Source organism: Copidosoma floridanum, unplaced genomic scaffold (assembly GCF_036245765.1).
Source record: "Copidosoma floridanum isolate Cflo_tuat_1 unplaced genomic scaffold, Cflo_Japanese_pri ptg000014l, whole genome shotgun sequence".
NCBI lineage: Eukaryota > Metazoa > Arthropoda > Insecta > Hymenoptera > Encyrtidae > Copidosoma > Copidosoma floridanum.
This window is the reverse complement of record NW_028321891.1, coordinates 231,307-242,363: the sequence shown is the minus strand read 5'-3', so window position 1 is coordinate 242,363 and position 11,057 is coordinate 231,307.

The window sequence follows — 11,057 nt, the reverse complement described above, 5'->3', positions numbered from 1 at the left end:
ACGTCATGATATTTGTAGTTTTGTAAAATAAATATAAGTACGTTGAAAGTATTACCGATAAAATTTGTTGCGAATTTCAAGTTTTATGAAAAAAAAAAAAAAAAAAAAAAAAAATTACGAGGATCATCAAGCTGAAAGAAATAACTGCAGGTAGTCGGTGTAGGTTGTGAGAAATGATCTTGGGTGGGTGGGATGATCGTGGTAATAAAAATAATGTTCAAGCTGATAGACTCGAAATTTTATTCTTCATAGGTTTTCGGGTCAGAGAGACAGAAATGTAGAAAAGTGCGCTCTGCAGAGTAACGTTTTTGGAAGGAACCGGGGCGAGGATAGGGCTCGGCGCTCTTCCGGATAATATCGTGACGCATTCTCGTTAGAGTCGAGGTTATATAATGCGACGGTAGCTTTGGGTGCTTGCCTACTCGTACGGCCCTCCACTGGCGGTGGACGCAATATATCAAAAGAATTACTGTACAGCGTGTGAAAGAGGAGAGGAAGAATTCATAATTACTTGCATGCATAGCCGTGGCCTACGCCATCACCCGCTCTGGATTAGCCGCGCTACTTTGTATATAATTTTGTATACTCTTATGGTACCTACATGTACGTACATGCACTCAACCTCTCTCTCTCTCTCTCGTTTCATGTAATACTCGACGCTTTTTTTCTGTCACAATACTGTAAGGGTGGATCCAATAAAAAATGTTTACCTCACGAATAATGTGTTTGCTAATTAATCAATGATACACAAAAATGCCATCTATCCTTCAAAAACATCCAAAATGTGTTGCTGTACGAATAATGACGATAAAACTCGTATTTTCGTCCCTTATATTTTCAGTCATTTTTTTTTTCAACTTTATATGCTTGATGTACCCTGTAGATAGGAAAAATAGTGTTTGCCATTGACCAAAACCACAACTCTTGACTCCTTCGGGGGAAAAAAATGACGTACGATTCTCGCGCCCCACAGTAATGAGAACTACACTATTTATAAAATACATGTTTGCCCACCAAGACACACCCCTATTGCACGGTGAACCAGATAGTTATTAATAAAAAGCCGGAAGAGTCCAACGACGCTACAATAATAATGCGCTGCATTATTATATTACAGGTATACCCGAGTAACACGACACACGAAGAGGGCGCGCGAGGGAGCATCGTGTACCTACAAGAGCTGTAAAACGGAAATAATGAAATTACGAGTTAAGTATAATATCAAGACGCATGTATAATTATATATATATATATATATATACACGACCAAACAGTTGCTCCCGCATCTGTTGTTCTCGAGGCTCGAGGAGAGCAGCGTTGCACGGCGCACCTACACCCCCTTTCCCACCCTTCCTTGCCGTAGATATTAAAATTTCGAAAAAGCAAGTACAAAACTTATTTGCTCAAGTGTAGATTTATCAACACGTGCATGTATGTGGCATATACATTACTTTACTAGTATGATTTTATAATTAAAATTTTCGTAGGGGCAACGCACCCTGCATCCTTTGCTACGTCTATATTTACGTACAATAAGGACTACGAGTCCCTCTGCTTGGTTACTTATATACTAAACACCTATACCTATTTATGTATACCTTAAACTGCGAACTAAATAACGAGATATTTGCCGTTGCGAAATGGAGTGAAGGTAGACCTGATGTTCAACTGAGAAAAATTGAAAATATTCAGTGAAATCTATCATTTGAGCTTTCTATATTATAATTATACTAGATTCATCGGTGTATGTTTATACACACATCAGTATATTTTATGGACTAGTACGTGTCTACTCCTATACATAATGAATATGTATATCAGGTGTTTCAATTAAAAAGTAAACAATCATTTTCTCATCGTGTCTATTGTAGGTATCTATAGGTGGTTGGTATTTCCAACAAAACGTAAAGAAGAATAATCAACAGTCGAGTGCATACGAGCTTATACAACGTCAAAAGCCATATTAGATACCTACTGGTTTACAACGAGTTATAACTACAGTTACAATGAGATCCACGCAAGTACAACGAAAAACTTTTTTTTTTCCATGTCATCGACCGTCTCTCTCTCTCTCTCTTTACAATGGACCAAGAAACCGAAAACATAAAATTATTAAATAAGTAACCTGTGTAGCGCTCACCATTAATTTATTGTTATGTACGATGCGAAAAAGTTATAGCTGATTCTTTTGACAAATCTTTTTTTTGTTTGTCTTCGATTATTTCGATAACCCTCTATGATGACTGCCCCACCCGGATTTAATACGTTGGCAGTTGGCACCTTACCAAGCAGAAAAATCCTTTGAATGGTGGTATACTTACTATGACTGTTCCAAATCGACAGTGAAAATGATTGTTTTGGCGATTAATGTATTTCTTTGATAGTGTGGATGCTCAATAGTGTACATGACGGTATTTCTGTTTGACCGTTTCCCAATCGTGGCACACAGATGGGCGGCGGTTGGTGGTAGAGCAACTGACGGCTGATCTGGGGGGTGAGTGAAAAATCGAAGAGTAGAAATACATGGGCGGAGGATACAGTGGAACCATGAAGTGGCAAGGAACCAAGCAGCTCGGGCGAAATGCAGAGTACGCCAGGTATTGAAATTGCGAAGTTGTGAAGCAAGCGGAATGAATAAAATTGATCCGACGGTTATAGAGTCTAGATAGGTACGCGCATCTATACCCGATGTACGTATGTATAGATATAACTTATACCACGGTTTATTGATCTTTCGATTAATTGAATAAAGTCAAGGGATACGCAGCAGAGGTGCACGTGACCTTTTGCGGGAATGAGAGGGAGGGAGAAAATTATACAACTGTTGAATGAAAGAAAGTGAGCCGACAATTGTAGGGGGCCAGAGTCGAAAAGAACGGAGCAGCGAGGGGGCAAGGGGGAATATATGTTAAGCAAGGGAGAAGAAATTGTATATGAAAGATGGGTAGGTATACATACATATATATATACTTGTAGATGTACAGGACTGGGGAAGACAAAATCAGTGGGATTAACAAAGTTAGCACTAGACCAAAAAAAAGGAGCGGGAGAAGTGCGACTGAATTATTATACTGATCTATCTGCTTCACGGCGCGAGCATTTATTACAATATACAGACCTGCGGACGCAGGTAAAAAGGTGTGTATGGCTGATGGTGTGTGGGTTTACTACTTTAGCGAACGTTTCTCGTCCACCGCGCTTTGAATGGACTTGGCGATGCCGAAGAGGCGGTAGCCCGGAAGCGGAAAAAGGACGAATGCCCAACGTGCCCCCAATGCACCTATATAGGAAAAGAACGGCGCCAGGCGGCATCGTGAATTATTATGGTCATGATGATGATGATGATGATGATGATGATCGTCTGGCGATAAGAGCCCAACGATGGAAAATCCAGCGTGACTTTTCCTCTCCACCCTTCAACTCGATTCGCCACTCCCAACTTTAACTTTCCTCGTCTTTGCTTACTGATTCGCAAAAAAGTGATTTCTATCGTAAATCGGGGCAATTTAAAAGTGCAGATAAGGACTGCAAACTCACTACGAGGATTTTCATGACTATCGCTGCTGCAATCTATTATTGTTATTATTATTATTATTATTATTATTAATATTGTTATAATTATTACTGTTTTTGTTATTTGTAGATGGTATACATCACCTTGGGACTGGAAGAGGCTTTTTAGAAATTCGGCAAACTTTTGGAATTTCAAATTACATTGGTAAGCATTGAGAGAGGCATCGATAGAGCTACATTTGTCACTCGATGGATAGGGGGCAACGTGGAACGTGTTGGGTGGAGAAGAAGAAGAACAAAAAAAACAAAAAAAAAACAAAAAAAAAGTAACTTTATGATTCCAAGTATAGATTTAAAAAAAAAAAAAAAAAAAAAAAAAAAAAAAAGATTGAATATGTATTTTGTAGGAGGCACGCGTAGCGATAATCCCGTTGATCTTTTAAGGTAGTAGTCGAGCGCTGTACAGTGCGTGTCATACTGCACTGTAGTATATGCATAGGTTATGAGGTCCGCAATATATACAGCTGTCCTTTTTCTTCTCATGCAGCTGCACTAAAGCTATCAATTTTGCCAGGCTCGTATTAAAAAACTATGTCGCTGAGCCCTTTCAAAGTTTAACTACAGTTGCTTTATAATATGAATTATATCATACTATTTTTTTGGAAACATTGTAAGAAGCGTTTTAGAGATATGAGCAATTTCGTTCACAAATCGACCCCCAATCTGGCACTTTCCTATACCTTCTGTGTTAAAAGTTCAACGTTAAAACTTTAATATCTTTAAAACCATACCGCCCGGCCTCTTCAAATTTTGGCTCATGATGAATAATTGCTATCTTAAGCCATATACAAAATTTCAGGAAAATCGTAAGAAAAGTGTTTCTGGTCGACTACTACCTTAATACTGAAATCCAGCAGCAGCAAAGCATTGGCCGAGTCTACAGTGGTATAAGTAAGTAGGGGGGTGGCTGCTATCCCGCAAAACTCGGCGATGGAAATTCATAAGCGGTCGTCGGTTCACTCGAGCGAATTTGCTGTCTTTGCCAAGCCCTCGAAATCGCGCCATCAGCCGTGACCCGCGCTCTTGCCTTAGATAGTAGTACACACTACGTAGACACTCTACGCGAGAGAGCCGGGCTAACGCGATTAAGTTGGCCGACGAGTGCGACGGAGAAAGATATGTATATATGTATATGCCGTAAGTAGGTATTTTAAGAAAAGGGGAACTGTTGCACGCGATGATTTGCGGCCAGCGCGTGAATACGTGCCTGTAGGTGGAATCGAAAAAGCCCGAGGAATCGAGAATTGGCCGGTCGACGAGGAGATTTTCTCGAAAGGGAAGGAGAGAGGGGGTGCATGAATGAATGTTCCTCAAACTTGGTGGTACAGCAACAAAAGCGAGCTCGAGATAGATAAGAATACGGAAGAAAGAGCAGCGGGGGCACTCGGAGCAACTCCGAGGGAGTATGAATATTAATGCCCGAAAGTACGTCGAAGTGAAACTGTGCAGGGCGCTACATCTTATATACATATATGTAGTAGGCACCGCGTGGCCGCTATCACCATCTACCGACCTGTCTGCAATAATTTACAAGTCGAAACTACTATACTTACTGATCATGCCTGCTTCGTAACTTTTAATTGTTATTATTCATTCTTCGGCATCACTACTTACTTCTACTACTACTATACCACTGTATTGTTCGTGATTATTTTTCTTAATAATTAAGTAGTTTTATTTTCATTCACGATATCCTCATATTACCCCTTTTTATAAATATATTGGTGTAAGTATACGTAAGCAGCGTATCGTTTATCTCTTCTCTTCTGGCATAGCTGTAGAATCAGGTCACTATTTACTTGCTGCTTACACCAAGTGAACATTTAATTCATCAATTTATTTATCACTGCTTATAGAATCCATCCTCAAAAAATTCTCAAATAATTCTGCTTGCTTATTTGACGTAACAAAATAGTTTCCATCGACAGCTCACCAAATGCATTTTGTGACTGGAATATTAAAATTGCAACCAGCTTCCTCTAACAGCCGATGTGGATGGGTATAGGTAAAGGTACTTCCATCTCCCAACCCCTACCGCTCCGATCCATCGCAGCTGAATCCAATCAATTCAGCCGAGAGCTCGGTCCTTTACGTCTATTTTGCTTCGCGCAGTCCGTGCCGTCGTCGCTTTGGTAAAGAGAGAGAGAGAGAGAGAGAGAGAGAGCTCCTTTTTAGTTTTCTGCAGTTGACGAATCAAGAAAATTTATTTTTCCGCCTCATTTGATTTTTACTCGGTTTGAACGATTTCTCACGATTTTCGATTTTCAAGCGTATAAATGATCATATTTTAATGGTGAATTTTTTTTTTTTTTTTTAATTTAATACTTGTACGCGAAAAAAGTAAAACAATCAAATTGCAAGCAAGCATTATTCTTTAATTTTCTTCTAATCAGTGATACATGAATAGGTACACGCGTATTCGTGTCGTTTTTTTCTTCCCCCGTAGTCATAAGCTATTAACCAATTTATCCATGTATTCCTTCGTAGTGATAAAAAGAGGAAAATAACGTGGATAAAAAATATGAAAGTTTCGATCGCAAACACAAGCTTGCACTCAATTCGAAGCTCGCAATATCGTAGGAGCGCATCAATATTTCAACAGATCCGCGACTCAGCCTGTGCCAAGAGCTTTTTTTCCACGTCCCAGTCCGAGTACCTACGTATGAGCTTGTAAATCTGCATATCAATTTCTAGATACTCGTTGCCAATATCATCTATGTGGCCTGCACCACTATCGACCACTGTCGAGACTCTCTCAGCTGTAGCAAAAAATTCCACCTCGGCCAATTAAACGAAAAACCACGGGATCCCGATAACTCAATCCCCCCCCCACCCCCCATCGCGCTGGTTTTTTTCCCTCCACTCGCTACATATATATGTCTTGCCCCTGAATCTTTTTACGCGTGCATGCACGTACACGCGTATCCCTCTTTGATTATCGGCTCGTTGTGACTCGTAAAGATGATGTGGATAATTAATTAGGTATGCGCTGTACATCCGTGGTCCAATCGAGTACAATAGGATTATCGGGGTCGAGGGTATCGAAACGACGCCCGCGATCCCCGTGAGTGTCGGGTGACGTTGATCGTCCATCACGTGAACTTTTACACGTGTTAACTCGTAACACGCAAGATCAGCGGGAAGCGCTGGATCGATGATCAAACTCAAACTTGGCCCTTCGCTGTCTGTGCCGGTATAGGTGACTGTGTATAACGTATACACACATAATATACCTTGTTTACTTGGGGAGCAACTCCTCAGCACTTTATACCACTACTTTTTCCCCCATTTATCGGAATTGCGCGCATCTCGAAACTTGGATGGGCTCGAGAGGACACTGGACCCGAAAACCGATCGACGCAGTGACTATGTGATCCGAGGGATAAGAGAGTGCTCTCTCGCGAAATTTCCATTCTTCTCTTCGCCCTGGACGGGCACTCCTTAGGGCGCATCGCGATTCGATTGACGCACGGATAAGAAAAGTTTCTCCCTCCTGCGCCTTTCTCCCGCGCCCCGACCTTCCAAGCCAATCACGCTTTGGCTGCAGTGCAGCCGTGTATCGACGTGACGGTGAAATTTATCGAGTTGTAGGAAACCGACCTCGCTGTAGGGAAGCGTACTACTTGACCTTATCTTACGCGTTAAAATTACTCCGGCAATTACCACTGTTTGATATTATTTTTTCTTTTATCATTTTCAAATCAACTGGAGTATACAAACATTTTTTACGTGTACAGAAAAAAGAGAGAGGGTAAAGGTCAATCAATAGGTACATCCCATCTCAAAAAAATTTATTGTCACGTGATTAATTTAAGCCTTTCTATTCTTTATGGGATTTTCGTGCCCACCCCGTCAAGGACTGATCTCGTGGCTTGTTTGGTCAGTTTTTCAATCAATAACACTAACTTGTAGCAATAACTGTTACGTTCAAGCAAAAAATGCTTGACGAACGCGGGGATCTTAATATCGATTGTTCGGGAATTACTGAGGATCAATAAACTGTTGAGTGGTAGTAGTTTAAATAGCGTTTATTTAATAGCGTATGTATTTACAATAGCGGTTATCGGAGCTCAGAGCACAATTGATGTTGGCTCTTTGCTTGTTGAGACGTATCTGGTTTATTACAATAATAGCGGAGAGAATAACTAAAGTTAACTATACAAATATACACTGTGGTACTATTACTTGATTTTTTCATAACAATAATAAAGTGTATTTTTTTTAATTTATGTGAAGTAAAATTATAGATAATAATGTGTTGTGTTATTTTGTAATTTTATAATGTCCTTGATAATATCTACGTTGCCTACATTTTTTTATCAAATCAATTTTTAAAATTATTATCAGCAAAGTTTAGGTATATATTGCGTTTAAATAAAAAATCACCAAAGATAACAAAAGATTTTGTCCGTTATAAAGATTAGACGAGCAAAAAATGTAATCAAAATATATATTTCCTATAGTTAAATCGTAAAACAGCAACAATATCGCATGAAGGGTGTCGATTGTAACTAAAGTGCTAAAAAGAATAAAAACGGCATGTAGAAAATAGAGAGAGAGAGAGAGAGAGAGAGAAGGTAGTAGGAGGATGGAGACAATCGTTAGAAACCGATTATATTACTCGTACGTGGACAATCGGTTGACCCACGGAGTGAGAAGAATAAATGCATGCCGTGCATGAGATGCCGGGTACCCACTAAATAAAAAGTTTTACCCACCAGCATGGAATCCAGCCCTTGGGGCCGATACGCATCCAATACACGGAACAGACAAAAGTGTCAGAGAGATCGATCGTATGCGATACCACACGCCGGCTACTGCATAAATCGCCCCCACCTCCGATGTAGCCGTGCTGGTCTCGATCACGCGGCTGTCTAGAAAATTTTCTCCGAAGAATTTCACCAACCAATCGCGAAAACGTCCAAAGTTTTTCGCTTAACACGATTTCCCTTCGGGCCACAGCGGCAAGTCTTACCCCTCCTGCCCAGTAGTCCGTCACCATGACTTTTGCTACATATCCTCTCTGAACAAGTTTTAGAGCTTTTTCCCTTCACACGCATTATCAAAAAAGCCTGGAAATGATGACTGATTTTCTACATGCCAGTGCAGCTTACGTAAGTTCAAATGAAAAAAAAGTCCTCAAGGAAGCACACACCTCAATCGCGATGGGCATTATGTATTATCGGTTTGTTGTATTAAGCTTTAGATTACAAAGCAAGATTATACGTATATATATATATATATATATATATATATATATATATATATATATTAATAATAAAGCAAGTTAATCATTAGGGGCATCACTTGCATATGTATGTACGTATATATATATATATATACGTACATACATATGCAAGTGATGCCCCTAATGATTAACTTGCTTTATTATTGTACTGAAACAAGTAGGTAATCGATAGTTACAAGTACTAGGATATTTATTTTATCCATACAGTTTACAGATTTTGGAAAAAAAAAAAAAAAAAGTTTTTGCCTTTTCTTTTCTGTTAACAACGGGTTGTACACACACAGTTCTTGTGGTCATGCAGCAAAGAGTCCAGAAGGTCTTACTGTTATATTATTCGTATTCGCGTCATTCAAATATTTTGCGAAATATTCCCTTTTCTTTTACAATTCCAGGTTATGTTACATAAACGCACGATGTTGTTCAAACGCTAGCGAAACTTCTATGTGAACGTTAAAGCATCAGCGATAAAAAAGAGCGAACGGAAAATTCATCCTTTCTTTTTTTGCAATCCCAAAAATGAAGGATCGGTAAAATTCAAAATTTTGGTTAAAGCGTGTCAGATAACTGTGAAGGGCGTAAAAAAATCGAAAAATTTTATTTAGAAAAATGTCCGAATGTGTGGGTGCGTTTCATTCATCATTCACACCGATTTTCTCGTTTAGGGCTTCAAATTTTGTTTTCTTACTTGGGCATTTTTTTTCAACTTTGGACGTTTGCTGCGCCCTCGTTTGAAAATAGTGTTTTCCGATATTGGTGTACCTGCATATACCTATACCAGGGCAAGCGCCAAGCTCGAGATTACTGGGAATTGAAAATTTCTCATCGACTTGTGCATTTTTCATGCATTTTTCATCAAGCTCCGATACTTACAACGTAAATTTAAAAAAAATGATTGATTTCAAGCTGTAGTAGATTTTTAATTTTTAATTTTCATCTCGAAAACTAATAATATACATTGGGACGGAAAAATATCCAAGAAAAAAAAGTTGCGTATTTCAATGTCAATGTATTTTTCAATCGATTAGTTAACTTTCAAGATTTACGTTGTCTCAGCGGTTTCTGTGGTTAACGAAAAGGTACGTGTATATTTCTTAAAAATTTAAAAAAACTATTAAAAAAATATGTCCATACACCTATCACAGAGTGCAGATATGTACCTAGAAATTCGAGTAATAAGAACTGAGGCATTAAAATAAACGAGTATAATGCGGCCGGTACTTTTTACCGGTGAACTAAACTCGTAATTTTAATTAACTGATGTAAAACTTGCAGATAATAAAAATTCTGCTCCCCAGCTCGAAACTCGTTGACCAAGCTGCACTTACAGATATTGCTGCAATTAAGCCCGAACTTATATGCTATCCCTTTTACGAGCGCGTAACAGTTCCCGCCCTCCACCTCCCCCAGCTCCTCTGATGCTTATTTTTCTCGTTCATCTTGTTTCACCCCACACCCCTCTTACCAATCTCCCCTCCCCCCACCCGGCAGCTCTTTACTAACTCTACTCGCTGCTATTGAAAAACTTTCCTCTCTGCCTATTTTTATTTCTCCTGCCCCAACAGTTTTCCACGGCTCAGCTCAAGCGGGAAGGTGTATGAAAAAAAAGTTGGAGAGGGGCGGGAGGCGAGAGAACAAAAGGGGCGAGAGACAGGGAGGAGAAACGCGACACGCTATTAGTTGCTGTGTGTAATTGCCGAGCGTCTTACTGCGAGAAGGAGAAATGAGAATGGGATTTGGCGGCTATCACGAAGAGGTGGCTCGAAGACTTATGTGCTGTCAACGACAACGACGCGCCAATGGGACACATTACCTGTTAAAATGGACGGCGAAAGTTTTTCCAGCTGTGTCAATTATTTTTGTTAAGTGGGCCATGCTTGTTGCGTTGTCTTTGGCTGGAGAGAAAACGAGAGGACTATAAGTAAAGGGACGTCAACATTTGAAGATTTTTTTCCTTTTTTTTTTTTTTTCTTTTTTTTTCTTTTTTTTTCACTTCATATGGATGTACACGGCACTTCTCATTCAAGTTTATGCTATTTAGGCAGGTAATAAGTGCATGTCTTTGGAATTAGGAGGAAAGGCAGGATCGCTGAAAAATTTCGTGTAAATAATGATGGTATGAAGGCAAAGTTAACAAGAAAAATTTTATTCGATTCTTTTCATATATATTATGTATTTATAATATATATATATATATGTATGTATAATTTTCATACTTACAATTGATTGATATGTCATT